Here is an 18,992-nt window from a genome sequence, read left to right as displayed (position 1 = left end):
GTGCGTTGGGGGTGGAGGACTTAGTTGGGTGGTATTGGGCAGGCATTATGGTTGGGGTGGCGGGGATGCAGAAGGAGAGCACCAGTGGGCTTCCTCCAACCAATCCCACACCAAACTATGCTCCTCCTATGTTCCAATTCACCACTCACCCCAGGCAAAGAGGTCTCTGTAACTTTAAGGCGAACAAACAGATCTGGGACTTGTGAGTTCCCTGCTACAGGAACCAGAGGGTAAAGTCCAATATGCCACCCCCTTGCTATGGACAGGTTCGGTCGATTTGGGAGAACTAAAACATCTGAGGGCAATGGGAGTCCTGGAAGAAGACGAGGCCCTTCTGTACTGCCTCCAGCCTGGAGGGCCCTGTAAGTCCTCCCAGACTTGGGGAAAGGGCAGAGCCTTGGGATGCTGATGAGATTCAGGATGAGGTCTTCTTTGTACAAGAGCTCAAAGAATTTAAAATTAGGAAGCCAGCTGGTTCACCCCCCTCATTTTACAGATGGGGAAAGTGAGGCCTAGACAGGAGTCGAAGGTTGTTGTTCAAGTAGTGTCCACCTTGTGACGCCATCTGGGGTTTTCTTGGCAAAGATATTGGAGTGCTTTGCTATTTTCCTCTCTAGCTCATTTTACAGATGAGGAAACAGAGGCAGGCAGGGTAACTCGACTCGCCCAGGGTTACACAGATAGCAGGAGTCTGAGGCTGGATTGGAACTCATGAAGATCAGTCTTCTTGACTCCAGGGCTGGAGCTCTATCCGTTGTACCCCTTAACTGGAGTCAAAGGGCCTGAGTTCAAATCCAAGCTTTGCCACTTACTCCTTGTGTGTCTGTGGGCAAGTTACCTCACTGGGCCTCAGTTTTTGCACCTGTAAAGTGAGGGGATGAGACTAGACTAAATCAATCAATTGACAAACATTGATTAAGCTCCTATGATGTGCCAAGCACTGCACTAAGCGCTGGATGACCTCGAAGGTACTTTCAGCTCTATCTGGTAGGCCATGAAGTCCATTCACTCACTGTCCTTCCAGTTCCACATACCATCTTTGTCTTTCCTTTCTGCCTTAGAATCTGTTCTAGATTTCTCTACACCATTCTCCCAAACTCGGTCTCTTTCTTTCTTCCAAAGATGGCTTAAAATCTACCTCTTGGGGAAGCCTTATTGGATTGACCCCATGAACCTCTGGTTGTCCCAAGCCCCCCAGCTTCTTCATATGTATCGATGGGAGAATTTGTCTGACTGGAGCGACCATGGTCTTTGCTTCTCTTCCTCTGACTGTGTTCTGGCTTTTTTTTCTCCCTCTCAAATTAGGGGGTTCCTTGAAAGCAGGACCTGTGTCTCCCCCAAAATCCAGGAAGCTGCTTGAGGGCAGAGTCTGTGAAGAAGCCAGCTGCCTGGACCTTGGGCCTAAATGCATCTCCATTAGCTTCCTGGGGCCAATGGTTTCTCAGCTTGGAACTTATCCAGTGGATCTTGGCCTTTGGACCCCAGGGCTTTCACCTTTACTATTTTATAATTCCTTCCTGATCATTGAGCCTTAACTGGAAATACTGAGCCTCCTGATCCTAAGCCTGCTTGGCTCCCTGTGTTCAGCTGATTTGCTAAGAGATGTAACTAAGGCAGGGCAGCAATGGCCTTTTTTTTTTTTTTTTTTTGCTTATTCAGGTTTTATTTTTAAATTACATTCAAGTGTCTAATTAGCATGTGGTATTTCTTACTTTATAGACTAATGCCAGACTTAGTGTCTTTTGCTTCAAGAAATAAATCACTAGTGATTTTTGCATTTGGTGTGAGAAGCACATGAATCATACCCATTGTGTACGATGTCTTTCCTTTCAACTTCTAATTATTTTCTTTTTTTATAAGTTAATTTATTTATTTTTAGTTTTCAACATTCACTTCCATAAGTTTTAAATTTTCTCCCATTCCCTCCCTTACCCCCTCCCTAAGATGACATGCAATCCAATATAGGCTCTACATATGCATTCCTATGAAACATATTTTCACATTAGTCATGTTGTATAGAAGAATTAGAATGAATGGAAGGAACCGTGAGAAAGAAAAGAAACAAAACAAAACAAAACAAAAAAAGAAAATAGTCTGCTTCGATCTGCATTCGGATTTCCTATTTCTTTTTCTGGATGTGGATGGCATTTTCCATCATGAGTCTTCTGGAGTTGTCTTAGACCTTGCATGCTGAGAAGAGCTAAGTCTATCAAAGTCAGTCATCGCACAATGAGGCTGTTACTGTATATGATGTTCTCCTGGTTCTGCTCACTTCACTCAGCATTGGTTCATATAAGTCTTTCCAGGTTTTTCTGAGGTCTGCCTGTTCATTTCTCGTAGCACAGTAGTATTCCATTACATTCATATACCACAACTTGTTTGGCCATTCCCCAATTGATGAGCAATCCCTCAATTTCCAATTCTTGGCCACCAGAAAAAGAGCTGCTATAAATATTTTTGTCCACGTGAGTCCTTTTCCTATTTTTATGATTTCCTTGGGATACAGCCCTAGAAGTGGCATTGCTGGGTCACACATTGAAAGCAGCACTGAATAGTTGGAATCAGAGCATAAGGGCTCATGTCTTGCCTGTTTACTAACTACCCGAATGACCTTAGGCAAATCCCTTAACCACTCTGTGCCTCAGTTTCTCCATCTGTAAAGTAAACGGTGCGGGCAGCTAGGTGGCACAGTGGATAGAGCACTGCGTCTGGAATCATAAAGACCTGAGTTCAAATCCAGCCTTGGACACTTAGTGGTTATGTGATCCTGGGCAAATCCCTTAACCCTGTTTGCCTCAGTTTCCTCATTTGTAAAATGAGCTGGAGAAGGAAATGGCAAACCACTCCAGTATCTTTGCCAGGAAAACCCCAAACGGGATCACCGAGAGTCAGATAAGACCGAAAGAACTAACTAACAACAAAGTGAGCCTTGGGACTGGATGATTTCTAAGGTTGCTTCCAGCTCTAAAATCTAGGATTCATATCATCTCAAGTGAACTCCTTCCTCCACCCCAGGTGCAGAAATTTTTAGTTATGGCTCTGAGACTGACCTTTCCCTTTCTTCTGCTGCTTGGTACTCAGTTCCAGTAACTCTTTCCCATTTCTTCCCCCTTCTCATTTCAGCTGCACCCTGATGAGTGGCCTTCCAAGGTAAGGTTTATTTACAAAGTAAAAAGGAACTAATATACCAGGGCAAGGTGACTGGAAGGGTCAATAACATAGATCTATCCGGCCTCCATCAGGTAACCCTTAAGCTTCTTATTCTGACTTGCTTTAGCTCCTCAAAATGAGATTTGATTTTTCATCATTCTCTCTCCACTCTGAGCTTCTGCTCTTTTTTTATTACGAGAATATCATAGCATTAGAGCTGGAAGGAACTTTGGAGTTCGTTTAGTCCAGTGATACTTAAACTTTTTGGTCTTGGGACCAGACAGCGTTTGTTTCTAGGGTTTATATCCATTCATATTAGAAAGATCGATATTATTACTGATATATCTACCAATGTTAGAAATTAAAACAGATAAATTTAAAAATATGCATTCATTCATTTAAAAATAACAAGAGAACATTACATGTTAACATAAATAATATTTTTAATTAAAATAGCCATTTTTTCCAGGACAAAAAAATCAGGGAGAAGAGTGACAATTATTTTAAATTTTTGCAATTCACTTTAGGAGACAGCAGGGCTGTCATATACGCTTGTCCATTCAAGCTGTTGTGATCTGTTGTTTCAGCTGAAGAAAAACTAACCTCAGAAAGAAAGACAAGTGGTTGGAAAAGGGAGGTGTCTCAATAACCTTTTCTGATGATTGTGGATAACTGCACCAAAACTCAGACAACTGGTTATAACTAAAGCTAAGGTATGTTATAAAGGTTAGTTACAATGTGGAAACTTAAACCACATCAATGAACGTATACTCTGTTACATTAAAATCCATTGGGCTCTCTTGCGCTATGTCTGGATCTTTCACCCACGTATGGTCTTGTAACATGATGCATTGATTCTGAAGAATATTGGTTTAGCAAGTTTTGCAGATGTTCCAAATGTTGATACATTTCATTTTACAATATTAAAAAAATCATATTAGTTAATATCACCACTGATCTCATCTGAAAACAGTGTTTTTAAGTGTTGGGGATCTGTAAAGATCGGGGTGTCTGGTACACATTTTCCTCCTGGTGTTGTGGAGATCAAGTGAGATAAAAGTGCTTAGCACAGTCCCTGGCACATAGCTGGCGCTTAATAAATGCTTATTTCCTTCCTTGAAGGAAAAGGTTCCATTTATTTTGGTGAAAATATCAGCCAGACCCCCAAGTCTGAATAACTCTTGTCTATCACTTGTCCTTTCAAGTAAAAAGAGGTTCCATAAAAAAAAGTGGTTAGTTCAGCTCTCAGCTCAGTTACACGAGTGGTTTTTTTTTTTGAGACAATCATTGTATTCAGTAGAAACACTTTCTGTGTACATCCCATTTCATCACCTGGAATATTTAAAAAGATGCGTACATAAGGGCAGAGATTTAATAAAATTTTTATTCTTTTGTCAAGGGCATTCTTAAGTAAAAGTTGTTTTTTTTTTTAAACTGAGTATGTAGCAGTGAAGAATATGACTACAAGTATAGTTCGGCATTGCTGCCTTGATTTATGAGAAGGTGCCCCAGTTTTACCCACTAGCCATCCGAGGCAGCTGGTTGGCGCAGAACTTGGAACCTGGAAGGCTTGAGTTCAAATCTAGCCTCAGACATATTAGCTTAGTGACCCTGGGCAATTCATTTAACCTCTGCCTCAGTTTCCTCACCTGTAAGACGAGGTAATAATAGCATCTATCTCCCATGGTTGTTGTGAGGATCAAATGAACTTAATATTTGTAAAGCGCTCTAACCAAAAAGCCCTATATAAATGCCAGTTATCATTGTTATCATTCTTACTACAATAAACTTCCATACAGTTCTTCCAGGATATACCACGGGATTAAAAACATCCAATGCTTGGGATATCTCAACACCACTTGGGATTATTACCGAGCATTCACAAAAAGAAGATCTTTGATGAGTAATTGGTGATGGTGCTGCATGAATACAAAACAACAAGTCCAGCCACGTTTGTGGGTTTGTCCATTTGTAAGGTGAACGTATAATTCTGCAGAGGAGATGCTAACTCGGTCTTCATGTTTACAGCTAAATCCTTCATTCACCGGTCGTGTATGTAGCTACTGGGAAATTCCATTCTACACTTGTGAGAAAATGAAAATGAAAAAGGCAAATGACGTCTTAGCGTTGTTATGAAAATAGCTTTAACGTTGAAGACCTCCCTGAAAGGGTCTCAGGTTCCCCTGCAGGTCCACAGATCACACTTTGAGAACTGCTGATTTAGTTCAAACCCTTCATTTTCCAGATAAGGAAACTGAGACATAGAGAGGTTAGGTGACTCACCCAAGGTCACACAGGTAGTAAGCGGCGGAGCCAATAGGAATTAGAATCCCATTCTTCTGATTCCAAATCTAATGTTCTTTCCACTGTACCACCCTGGAGACAGAAAAAAATAGAGATGCAACATGGTACAGTGGAAGATACTGCCTCTGTAGGCAGAGGACCTGGGTTCGGATCCTGTTTTGGATGCTTACTGCTTGTCAGAGAGGGAAAAGGGAAACCAGAACACTGTCTTGTCATGGAAGCCAAGGAGTGAATTTTAAGGAGTCAAGAGTATATAGATTGCAGGCAGAGAAATGGTCATTAGATTCATTAGTCATTGGTTGGTCACTGGAGACATTCAAAAAGGCATTTTAAGTACAGTAGTGGGGATAGAAAGTAAATCGTAGGGGATTAAGAAATAAGTAACTTGTTTGAGAAGCCCAGCTATAAGATAAGGATATTGAGATGAAGATTTTGGGGGATCCAGGGGATCTTCCTGTGCTGGTCTGGGCTTCTACCTGTGCTTCCTGGGGGGTTTATTTGCCTGGCTCCCTCTCAGACAACATGAAACCCTCCCGAAAGCATGGCAGGTTTTTTTATTGCTCTACCTGTGTCCTGTCACCTGCAAATCAGAGACTTTTTCAAATGCCAGGGTAAGAAGAGTCCTCAGCTGTTCAACTTAACCTTGAATTGGAATGCCTCCAGGGATGGGGAACTCAATCCTTGCCTTTTTTCTTTAATAGCACTGAGTTTCTGAATATATCCTTTTCCCTTCTCTACCTAGCAAGCTATCCCTTATAACCCAAAATAAAAAAGAGAGAAAAACAATTCCTCTAAAACAAGTCATTCCACTTTGGGTCAAATCTAATTCGTTATGTATTTTCTCTTATATGAAGCCAAGATGGACTCCTCTGCCACCTCCACCTATTACTTCTTGTCCCACCCTCTAGGGTCAAGTTGAACAAGTCTTGTGCTTTTTCCATATGACAGTCTTTCAAATGCTTGGAGACAGCTACTGTCAAAAGCTTGAAGCATCCCACTTCCTTATTTCTTCCTGAAGTTTTCTCTTATCTAACCCAAACATTCTTTTTTCCTCCAGCTGTTTGATAGCCTTGCTTCTGGGCCTTTCCTTATCCTGCAGCCCCCTTACAGACACAATCAAATTTGACCTTTCTCTAAAATGTATGGCTGGAAATCAATCAATCAATATTGTTAAGCATCTACCACGTGTCAGGCATGGTGCTAAGCATTGGGGATACAAAAAGTGGCAAAAGTCCTGCCTTCAAGAAGCTTACAATCAAATGGGAGAGACAGCATGAAAACAAATAATAAATTAGGACAATTAGGAAATAATTAAAGGTGGGAAAGAACAAGACTTAAGAGGAGTTGGGGAAGGCTTCCTGTAGAAAGTGGGATTTTAGTTGGGACTTAAAGGAAGTCTAGGAGGTCACTAGTAGAGGAAAGAGAGCATTCTAGGCATGGGGGGGTGGGGGTGGGGCAGGGGCAGCCAGAAAAAATACTCAGAGCTGAGAGGTGGTGTGTCTTGTTCATGGAATGGCCAGTGTTACTGGATCAAAGAATACCTATTGGAGAGTAAGGTGTAAGAAGACTGGAAAGGTATCACTCCATATATGGTCTGACCAGGACAGAGCACAGTGGGACCATCTACTGTACTCATGCTTATGTAACTGGAAATAGGGTGGCTTTTGTTTGGATGACATGCCACACCTGAAAATTTTTGATGTTAGAAAAGGGTCCTCTTATGGGGGACAGTTGGGTAGTGCTGCCTTGTGCCTTGTGCCTTGGGTAGTGCTATGCCCACCGGACCACACTGATGCATACTTGAAACAAAGTTCCCTTTTTATCGTGCCCCGCTCCCCCCCCTCCCCATTCTTTGGGATAGCCAATATTATTAATAATATTATCAATAATCAATATTATTGATTTGTGTTGAACTTGTCAACTAAAAGCTCTTTCTATTTTAATTTTTACTGATATCTTTTGACAGGATGCCATGGTATATGTAGCTAATAGAGAGTTGGTATTGGAGCCAGAAAGACTTGGGTTCCAGTCCTGTCTCCTACACACCTGAATCTGAGCAAGTTACCTATCAAATGTGGAGAAGATGTCAACCTTCGTTAGTAGAAGGACTTTTCTAATTTAAGCATCCCCTGTGTCAATGAAATCACAGATCCTACCCCTAAGCCTGCCTTTTTTCTTTAATAGCACCTGAGTTTCTGAATATATCCTTTTCCCTTCTCTACCTAGCAAGCTATCCCTTATAACCCAAAATAAAAAAAGAGAGAAAAAACAATTCAGCAAAATTAGCCAACACAGTTATATATGCAATGTTCCTCACTCATATTCCCCCACCTCTGCAAAGGAGGGAGGAAGATGCATTTTTTTTGGAGGGGGGAAGGCAGGGCAATTGGGATTAAGTGACTTGCCCAAGGTCACACAGCTAGTAAGTGTGTCAAGTGTCTGAGGTCAAATTTGAACTCAGGTCCTCCTGACTCCAGGGCCAGTGCCCTACTCACTGCGACAGGTAGCTGCCCCAAGGGAGGTGCATTTTTTAAATCTCTTCTTCAGGGACAAGATTGGTCAGCATATTTACATAGCATTCTTTTTGTTGTTTTCCCTTTACCTTATCAGAGTCATCATGTATATATTTTTCTTCATTCTCATTCTGTTTGCTTCACTCTGTATCTGTTCATGCATATTTTCCCATGCTTCTCAGAATTCTTTATATTTATCATATTTTATAATACAGTGCAATAGTATTCCAATAAGTTAATGTGCTACAACTTGTTTATATGTTCCCTAATTAATGGGCATTTGCTTTATTTTCAGTTTTTTCTTAGCATTAAAAAAGTGCTGTTCTGAATATTTTGGAATATATAGAATCTTTCTTTCTGTTCCTAACCTCTTGTATTTGTCAAGCAATGGAATTTTGGGGTCAAAGAATTCCTCCATCCCAGTTCATTTAAAAAAAATTTCTTCTAAGAGAACAAACTTGACAACATCAACAAATAGGAACAGTATGATATACAAAGAATAGAAAAGAGGATTATATCTGGAAGTGTGAATCTCATTCAACAAGTTTTTTAAAAAAAATCTATATTAGATTTAGCACAAGAGTACCAGCGTTACTCTGCTTTTTTAGCCTTAGGACTGGTTTTCACTTGGGTTTGAGTTCTGGTTCTAACTCTCACCTTGGGCAAGTTATTAGTGCCTTCTGAGACTCAATTTCCTCCTTTGCAAAATGATGGGATAGGAGTAAAAGACCCCTAAGGTCCTTTTCAGCTTTAACATTCTACGCTCCTATGATTTTATGTTTTTTTTTTTTTTACTAGATTGTGGGTTAGGACTCACAACCCTGAGTGGGTAGTCTTAACTCCCCCAGCATTAAGCTACCTAACCCACCCAGCCCTCCTCAGAGCTAGCTAGGTGGTCCTCTTTCTAGGAAGCCATGCCACCAATGTAGTAGGTGTCTGGGGGCTTAGGGTCCTGATGTTCTTGCTCTCTGAAGTAAGGGCAGAGAGGCAGTAAAAAACCTTCCCTATTACCCCTCTCCCACTTGAGTTTCTAGGTTCCCCACATGGAGTGGGTTCTAGTCCTTGAAACAGAGCTTGCTCTGCTCTCTGCTTTCTGATGCCTTCATGTTCCTGGTGTAAGGTTCTGGCACAGGTGATGTCATCCTGTGCCAATCTTGTGACCTGCCCGGCCCTGAGAACACTGGACATTGTCCTTGAAGACTTTGAACCATTGTTGGGTGTCCCAGGGCAATGATAGTATGTGGTATTATTTCCTCCAAAGTCTGGTCTTAACAGAGTGAAGGCAACTGAGAGTCTAAGTCTAGGTTAGGCTAGAATGGGGAATCCCCCTGGCATTCTAGGGCTGGTCACGATGGATCTATGAGTCACAGTTCTCTGAAGTGGAAGTAGACAGAGGAGACACCAAAGGGAGACAATGGCAGTTTCAGGGAAGACTTGCCTCACATCCCTAATCCTCTGCTTAGCCCACATCCAACTTCAAAGGCAGGCAATGTGTCCTCTGTCTCAGATCCCACACTGACGTGTGTTGTGTGGTTGTGGACATTCTGGTGGGTATTTGATGTGGGGGCACAGCACAGTAAATTGGAAAGAGAGCTGGATTTAGAGGTGGAGGACAGGGGTTTTAACCCTCCCTCTATTACTTACTGGCTGCGTGACCTCAGGAGAGCCACTGACTCTCTGTTTTCTCTTTTATCAAAAAAGGGTGTTCTTATAAGAACTGGGTGAGCTCTAAGATCCCTTCTAGCTCCTAATCCTAGGATCCTATAAGTGATTTTGAGATTAGCTGTGTATGCCTAAAGTTGTGTGTGTGTGTGTGTGTGTGTGTGTGTGTTTCACTGGTGACTGTAAGCACCTTACAAATCTCTAGGTGTGGACATGGGTGCCCAGGACCCCATGTGTAGTCTGGGGTGAGGAATTGTTTCGTATAGGGGTGAGATTTTGTATCTATTGTGTTTCTGGGGTGAGGTGTATTTTATAGCTGAGGTACAATGCCCATCTCTCTGTTTCTCTGTGTGTTGGGGGCTGGGTTGCTGGGTAACTGTTGAGGCTGGGGGGAGAATTTGGAGCCTCCTGCTGCGGCCCCTACTGGCCCCATTATCATCTGAATGATGATGTAGCTCAGTCACTCTCAGCAAACACAAGGAGCATGAAAGCTCCCTCCTCGCCTGCTCTTTGTCTGTGAATTCCGGATGCACACACGGACCGGCCCCTTGGGGGCTTCTCTCTGGGGGGTGGGGAGCTCATCCTCTGTGTGTGTGTGTGTGTGTGTGTATGTTTGGTTGAGCTTGTGTATCTCTTTATGTACAATTGTTTGTCAGTGCAAGGGTGAGTGTGCATATATGTTTATAGAAGTGTGTATGTATATCTCCAGATATGAGAACGTGCATGTTTGGGGGGAGGGCTGTCTGTTTCTATGTTTATGTATGAGTGCTTGTACTTGGGTCTCAAAATTGGTCGAAGGATAAGGTGTTGCCTCCTTGTCTCACTGTCCCTCCAGCAGACGTTGGGCAGTGACGTTGACTCCAGAACCACTTGTCTAGGTGCCTTCTTTGTTCTCTACATGGCCACGTGGTGACAAGCCATGGAGCCAGCCGAAAGGCCAAATCTTTGTATTTCAAGAAACTTGCAGTCCTAAGGAGATGAGTCAGCTGCATATGGTAAAAGTAGGGGGGATTTAGGCTCATGTTTAGGAAGAAATATAGTCCCTGCCCTCAGGACCCTCCCCACCCCAGACATACATAATGGGGACATACATAAAAATCCCCACTCTTCAGGACACTCCACTACCCCTTTCCCTCCCCTCCCCCCATGATGATAGAGACACAATTCTTTCCCTCAGGGACCATCTAGTCTGATTGGAGGAGAGAGGGACTCATTCACTACCTTCAAGGAGTTTCCAGTTTGACATAGGTACTCAAAAAAATCCCTGTTTTTAAGGAATTCCCATTCTGATGAGAGACACAGTTTCCTCCCTTAGAGACCCCCGAATCTGATGCAAGAGATAGCCCTTGGCCTTAAGGAGCTCCCATATAGAAACAGGTGAACAGCCTAGAAATAGAGGACCAACTCAACCAGACAGGAGGAATCTGGGAAATCTTCCTGCAAAAGGTGACCAGACAATAGAGAGATATGTATTATTCTGGCCTCTCAGGGTATCAGGGATAAGATAAGTTGGATAAAACAGTGCCTTGAAAATAGTAGACAATTATACCTGGATGTTCTGAAGTATCTCAAGTTGAACATGTTTAAAATAGAATTCATTATCTCACCCTGGGATCTCTTTGGCCAGCTTTATTTTGCTGAGATTCAGACCACTGTATTTCCTGGCTATTTCTACTCCATGCCACCCTGAACTTGAGCCATCCATTCTCCCTCCCAGCTCCCTCTTTTCTCTTGTCTTCTTCCATTAGAAAGAATTCTCCTTTAGGCAGAAATTGGTTTTATTAGATTGTATTTGTATTCCAGTGCTTAATACAGTGCCTGGCATACAGTAAGTGATTAATATATACTCTGTCTGTCTACTTGTCTGCCTGCCTATCTCTCTCTCTCTCTCTTCCTTCCCCCCAGCCCTCTCCTCTTCTAAACTGCCCAAATTCTGTTGACAGCACCATTCTTCTTCAACCATCCAGGTTCACAGCTCATGGTCATTCTTGTTTTTCCTTCACTCTCCTTCACCTCTCATATCAAATCAGATGCCAAGCCTTGTCCAGTCTACCTCCACGACATCTCTCACATCTGTCCGTTTCTCTGCCATCACCCCAGTTTAAGTCTGCAGCACCTCTGGCCTGGGCTATTTCAAGAACCATCTAAATGTTTTCTCTGCTTCTAGTCTCTCCCCTTTCCCCATTAATTTTCTTTTTTTGGGGGGGCAGGGCAATTGGGGTTAAGTGACTTGCCCAAGGTCACACAGCTAGTAAATGTGTCAAGTGTCTGAGGCTGAATTTGAACTCAGGTCCTCCTGACTCCAGGGCCAGTGCTCTACTCACTGCACCACCTAGCTGCTCCTCCATTAATTTTCTAATAATAATACTAGCTAGCATTTATATAGGGCTTAAAGGTCTTTGAAGGGCTTTGCAAATATCTCATTTTGTCTTCACAACAACTTTGGACAATACTATTATCCTCATTTTACAGAAGAGGAAACTGAAGCAGTGGGGGTTAAGTGACTTGCCCAGGGTCATACATCTAGTAAGTGTCTATGGCTGGATTTGAACTCAGGTCTTCCAGACTCTAGGTCCGCAGTGCTTCCCTGTTGCTAATTTGGCACTCTTATAGAACTGTGATCTTACTGATGTTATAAAGTCTTGCAGGGAGCATCCTCAGCTCATCTATTCCATACTCTATACACGACCATTTTGTGGGGTCTTCCTTCATTGACACAGATTTTCAAGCTAGCCATGCCCTCCCATTAGTCAGCAGGTAAGTAAGTGGACAGCATTTATTAAGCACCTAGGTTAGGTGAGGGACCGTGCTGAGTGCCAGAGACACAAGGACAAAAATGAAATGGTACCTGCCCTCAGGAAGTCTAGACTTTAGTTGGTGAAATAGCATGGACGTACATAAGTTTATACAAAATGAATCCCAGCTATTTTTGGGAAGTAGGGAACTAGAATCTAGGGGGGAGGGAAGGGAAGATCAGAAAAAGGCTTCATGTAGAAGGTAGAGCTAAGAAAGCAAGAGCAGTTATGCTCAGCAGATTCGTAGTTTCATGTACAGTCATCTTTTCTATTTACTATGTCATGGAGATGCTTGCTTTATTCCATAAATATTATTAATGTAAACAAATAAATGAGAGGGGAAAAAGAAGTCAAGGATTCTAAGAGGCAGAGGAGAGATGGGAATGCATTCTAGGCAGGGGAACGCAGAGATGGGGGTGAAGGGCTGTGTATGTGGAATGCCAAGCGGGAGTTAAACGGCTGGATCCCATAGAATGTGGGAAGGGAAATCATGTGGGAGAAGACTGGAAAGACAGGGAGGGCATCAGGTTGCCGAGGGCTTTAAATGTCACAGTTTGTATTTGATTCTTTTTCTAAAATTTTATTTTTAATTTATGGAATAAAACAAGCATTTCCATAACATAGTGTAATAAAAAAGACAATTGTACGTGAAACTGCAAATCAACCATGTGCAACTTGCTCTTCCTTCCAAATATACAACAAAATTAGGTAAATTTCTTTTTTCTTTTTTCTCTCTCCCCCTGTCCCATTTATATTTGATTCTTTTTTTAATTAAAAAGGTTTTTTTGTACTTAATAGTATTTTATATTTTCCAATTACATCTAAAGATAGTTTTCAACATTCATCTTTTTGTAAGATTTTGAATTTATATGTGATTCTTAAGGCACTAGGGAGCAACTGGAGTTTATTGAGCAAGAGGTTACATGATCAGACCTGTGCTTTAGGACTTTGGCATCTGGGTGGAGGATGGAGTGGGGAGAGGCTTGAGGCAGGGAGACCAAAAATAGAAGGATTTTGCAACAGACTAGGCGAAAGGCAACAAGGGCCTGAGCTAGGGTGGTAGCTGTGTGAGTGGGGAGGAAAAAAGGGAGCAATGAAATGCCAAGGTTTGGCAGCTTTTTGGATGTGGGGTGAGTGAGAGTGAGGAGGTGAGGATGACACCCAGGCTGCAAATTTGGGTGACTAGGAGGTTGATGGTGTCCTCCAGTTGAATAGAGAGATTTGGTAGAGGGGTGAGTTTGGGGAAAAGATAATGAGTTCTGCTCTAGACATGCTCAGCTTGAGGTGCTTCTGGGGCATCCAGTCTGAAATGTGCAATAGGTATTTGGTAATACAGTCCTGGAGATCAGGAGAGAGAATAGAGCTGAAAATGTGCATATTCATCGAGATGGTGACTGAACTGATGGGTGGTAAGAGTATAGAGAAGGCCCAGTACAGCACCTTGGGGTACAACCAGAGTTAGGGGGTGTGATGCTTCCCCAGCAAAGAAGACTGAGAAAGAGTAGTCACATAGGCAGGAGGAGAATTAGGAGAGAGCAATGTCATGAAAACACAGAAAGGAAAGAGAGCACCCAAGAAGTGAGGATGATCAATTGTGTCAAAAACATCTGAGAGGTAAGAAATGACAAGCAGGATGATTTCAGAAAATCCTGGAAAGACTTACATGAACTGATGCAAAGTGAAGTGAGCAGAACCAGGAGAACATTGCACACAGTAACAGCAATATTGCATGATGAATTGTGAATGACTTAGCTACTCTCAGCAATACAATGATCCAAGACAATCCCAAAGAACTAATGATGAAGCATACTGTCTGCCTCCACAGAATGAACTGATATTATCTGACTATAGACTGAAGCATGCTGTTTTTCTCTTCCTTCCTTCTTTTCTTCCTTCCTTTCTTTCCTTCTTTCTTTCCTTCCTTTCTTTCCTTCCTCCTTTCTTTTCTTTTCTTTCCTTTTCTTTTGTTTTCTTTTCTTTTCTTTCTTTTCTTCTTTCTTTCTCTTCCTCCTTCCTTCTTTTCTTTCTTTCTTTCCTTCTTTCTTTTTTATTTCTTTCCTTCTTTCTTTCTTTCTCTTCCTCCTTCCTTCTTTCTTTCTCTTCCTCCTTCCTTCCTTCTTTCTTTCCTTCTTCCCTCTCTTCTTTCTTTCTTTCTTTCTTTCTTTCTTTCTTTCTTCATTCCTTCCTTCTTTTCTTTCTCTTCCTCCTTCCTTCCTTCTTTTCTTTCTTTCCTTCCTTCTTTCCTTCTTTCTTTCCTTCCTTCCTCCCTCTCTTCTTTCTTTCTTTCTTCCTTCCTTCCTTCCTTCCTTCCTTCCTTCCTTCCTTCCTTTCTCTCTCTCTCTCTCTTTCTTTCTTTCCTTTCCCTTTCTTTTGTTCTATTGTTTTATTTGAGTCTTCTTGTGCAAAATGACTACTATGGATTGCACCTATATAACTATATTTGATTGCTTACCATCTCAGAGAAGAGGGAGGGGAGGTAGGTAGGTATCGAATTTGGAACTCAAAACTTTAAAAAAAAACCCAAATGTTAAAAATTGTTTTAACATGTAATTAGGGAAAAATAAAATTTTATATAAAAATTCTTTCAGAAGCATCTGAGAGGTCAAGAAAGATGAAGATGGAGAAGATGCCATTAGTTTGATAATTAAAAGATCACTAGTGACTTTGGAGAAAACAGTTTCAGTTGAGTTTCTGGAGCCAGATTGTGGAAGGTTAAGACGAGAGTACCAACATGACTCATGAAAATATGTTTAATAGCAATGTATATGTAGAGCCTATGTCAGATTGCAGGCCGTCTTGGGGAGGGAGCAGGGAGAGAAGAGGAGAAAATGTAAAACTCATGGAAGTGAATGTTGAAAACTCAAAATACATAAACTAATTAAAAATTTAAAAAAGAAAAAAGGAGAGAGTACTAAGAGGAAGCAGAAGTACTGAATGTAGACAGCCTTTTCAAGGAGTTTAGCTGAGAAAAGGAGGAGACATGTAGGGCAATAATTGTGGGGGTGATAAGATCTAGGGAGGGGATGTTTGTAGGCATCAGGGAAAGAACCAGCAGATAGAGAGGGATTAAAGAATAGAAAGGAAGTAGGTATGAGAGTGGGGATGATACCTTGGAGGAGGAAGGGGTTAGGATTAAGGGTGCAAGTAGATGGGTTGTTGTTGTTTGTCCTTAATTCTCGAAGAGGACCAATGACATCATGAGGGTGATGTCTTGACTCGTGAATGAATTGGATTTAAGTGAGGCAGAGCTTTGCAAAATTGTCAGCTTCACTCTCTCCTTCAGAGTCATGGAAGTTCAGTGGCAAGACAAAGGTCTTGGCTGAAAGTAGATGGGTTACCTTTGGTGAAGAGAAGGATCACATTTTTGTCAGAGAGTGGAGGAAAAAAAGAAATGGTGGGGGCTGAAGTCAAGGGGTTGTGCAATGAGAAGTTGTCAGATGAGAAAGAGGAGAGAAGAGGGAGTTCTTGTTGAATACCTTTAATTTTTTTTCCCAGTAAGGTAAGAGGCAAGTGCTTCAGTTGAGAAAATGGGAGAGATGATACTACTGGAGGTTTAAGGAAAGAATAGAAGACTTGGAATGACTGAGGGGAAATGGGATAGGGAATAATTAGGGAAGTATACAGAAATTGCCTTGCTACAGTGAGGAACCAATTGTAATTAGATAAATTACATTTACAGAGCAATTAGTTAGCCCCGTTTTAGGACCTCTTTATCTTCTTTCAGCCAGTAGGAGAGAAAGAGGTGGATGGTGGGAATAATTCAAGATTTCTCAAAGTGTGAATAGCATTAGGACAAAAGAGTGAGGGAACCAAGAATGGTTAGAGTTGAACTGATTCATTAAGGGGTCAAGATTGGGAGAGGGAAGAGAATATGTCCAGAGCAATTGTGATGGCCTGGCAAAATCCAATGAGATGGAGAGATTATGGGTCATAATGGGCATGAAGAATAGGTTTGAGAGGAATAAGGAATAGAGAAAGATGGAATGATTGGAAACAGGGTTCAGATAAAGGTATTTTGGAGTTATAGATTAAGGAGTGGAACACTTTGGCTAATGACAAAATCAAGAATGTGGCCATCTTTCTGTGAAGCTGAGAGGGAGTGGGGGAATAGGTCATAGCAGCTGAGGAGACTGAGGAACTGGGGGGCTAGAATATTGGAGGGAATATCAATATATATATATACATATATATGTATATATATATATATATATATTATATATATATATTTATATATTGATGAGGTGAAGAGGACTACTGTGAGCCAGTCATTGAAATCGTTGAGAAAGGAGGGAGAATGTCCTGGAGGTTAGTAGGTAATAGCTATTAGGATCTGGGTTGGGTGATAAATTTGGATACTGTGAAACCCAATGGAAGAGAGGTTGCTGAGTGAGAGCAGTGGATGGAGTTTCTGGAAGTGGCAGTGGGAAATGACGGGTAGCCTGACTCTACCTCCAAGACAGGTCAGTCTAAGGGTATGGGACAAGATATAACCAGTGCTGGAAAGGAAGGCTTGGGATTTTGTGTCTTGTGGGAGGACCCAAATCTCAGTGAGAGTCAAAAGATGGAAGGAGCATGAGAGGAAAAGGTGTAAAATGAAGGGAAGTTGGCTAATTGTAGAACTGGAATTCCACGGGGACACAGTGGAAGGGATGGGAAAATAAGGAGTGGGACAGTGGGGGAGCAAGTAATATCATGAGCCCTGGAAAGCCAGTGGGTTCCACAAAACCCACAGGTTCAACAAAAGCTGCTTATGGACTCTTGACTATGTCCTCCCATAAATCAAATACAAGAGGCCCACCTAACATGCTGTAAGCCTTTCTTCAGATCTCTCTCTTTTAATAAAAGACATCGATTGATGCACTATCAAGTGACCTCCTTCTTACCTAGGCCAAACACAAACATTTCTATAATATTTATGGACAAACCAAAGATACTGCTTTCCTTATCTTTTCGATATTATAACTGAAGTGAAAATTATTCAGAATTAACTCTTTCGATCCACGATAGTAGGAAGCTTCTGCACTCTGCTCTTCGTCTGAATTCCAGTTTTTCTGCATTTTTCTCTTTCCTTCGAGTACTCCATTTTGCATTCTACTTTAAAAAATTGCGTTTTTATATTAGGCAGTCAGGGAATCTCCTCGTACTGAATTTTCTTTCCAACATTTTGCCTCCAGAAGAGAGTCAGAGTCCTTACAGCATCTGATCAGAATACATCTCCTAGGGCTTCTCTCTCATAATACTGGGAATCAAATAATTTTTTTTTGCCATTTCAGGTCTGAGATGAAGTTCTTCTCTTTACGTTTTCACTGAATATTTGCCCAAGGAATAACAGAAGTGAGTTCTGTCCAAAGCAAAGTCTCCATGTAATTAATCTTCAAGGTCGTGAGGCCTGCTGAATTCCTGCTTGGTCCAGCTTCATCTCCTCAGGCAGCGGCAACAGCTGCGGGTCCACCCTCTTGAGCTTGTGACATTGTGTGGATGCGAATGCAGCTGTCCGCTGTTTATCCCTTGGTCTTCGCCACACGATCAGCCACCTTCTCTGACTGTACATTTCTCTGAAGACATCCTTCATGCTGCATCTCTTGTAGAATTCTTGGCTGGTAATGTATTGCAGCTTACTCATGCCCACTAGGTACTTTTCCATTGTCCTCTGAGTGACCCTCAAGCGCAGTCTCTCTGAATCTGTGATATTCTATGACTCTTAGCATCACAGGACAAATACTGTTAACAAAAGAAAGCCTATTGTTTCAGGGAGAAGCTGAAGTCATCTTTCTAAAACATATGTCCGACCACGTCACTCCACTACTCAAGAATTTTTGGTCGCTTCCTTTTGCTTCTAGGATAAACTACAAATTGTTTAGCTTGGCATTTAAGCCCTTTCACAACCTGGCTCTAACCTACCTTTTCCACAAATAACATGTTACTTCACAGTCAATCAGTGAACGAGCATTTATTAAGCATTTACTATGTACCAGTTACTAGGTTTTTTTAAATACTGGGGAGACCAAAAACAAAGCAAAGGAAAACCCCCACAAAAAACCCACAGCCCTGTTCACAAGGAGATCATATTCTAATGCAAGAAAATTGTACATAAAAGAGGTTGTTTGTCCTTACTTTTTGGAAAGGACCAGTGACATCACAGGTGATGTCTTGACTTGCAAGGAAATTGGATTGAAATGAGGCAGAGTTGCACAAAGTCATCAGCCTCATTCTCTCTTCCTGAATCATCAAAGTCCAGTGGCAAGACAGAAGTCAAGATGACTGGAGATGGTCTGGGATGTAGTGCATGATGCTGGTGTCTTTGATGCCTGAGCAAGCTCTGAGCTCTCCACGGAGCCTGCTTCAGCTGCCTTCATGGCCATTGGAACAAATTGCTCTCATCTACCCATTCTGCCAAGGGAAGTCTTCACATGCTTGGGGTCATCATCCCTCTAACTCATCAATGGATTGGATGCCCATTGGTTACTTTCGAACTGGTTTAGCTGGTCTGCTGAGACAGTTTTACCAGACTGTGACCACTGTACATACTACAGCTTGTTGGAGTCACAGGTGAGAGTTGGGGAAAGGT

At 41.9% G+C, this 18,992-nt stretch overlaps 1 long non-coding RNA gene across 1 annotated transcript; it reads left to right on the top strand.

Moving 5' to 3' along the window:
- Positions 1-267: 267 nt before the first annotated feature.
- LOC118856129 lies at positions 268-18,359 on the top strand. The gene is made up of 3 exons (XR_005010833.1): positions 268-362; positions 3,738-3,863; positions 17,698-18,359. It is a non-coding gene; the product is annotated as an uncharacterized LOC118856129 (long non-coding RNA).
- The last annotated feature ends 633 nt before the right edge of the window (positions 18,360-18,992 follow it).

This window comes from Trichosurus vulpecula, chromosome 7 (genome assembly GCF_011100635.1).
Source record: "Trichosurus vulpecula isolate mTriVul1 chromosome 7, mTriVul1.pri, whole genome shotgun sequence".
NCBI lineage: Eukaryota > Metazoa > Chordata > Mammalia > Diprotodontia > Phalangeridae > Trichosurus > Trichosurus vulpecula.
Note: the sequence above shows the minus strand (reverse complement) of the source record. Positions and strands in the feature narration are given on the sequence as shown.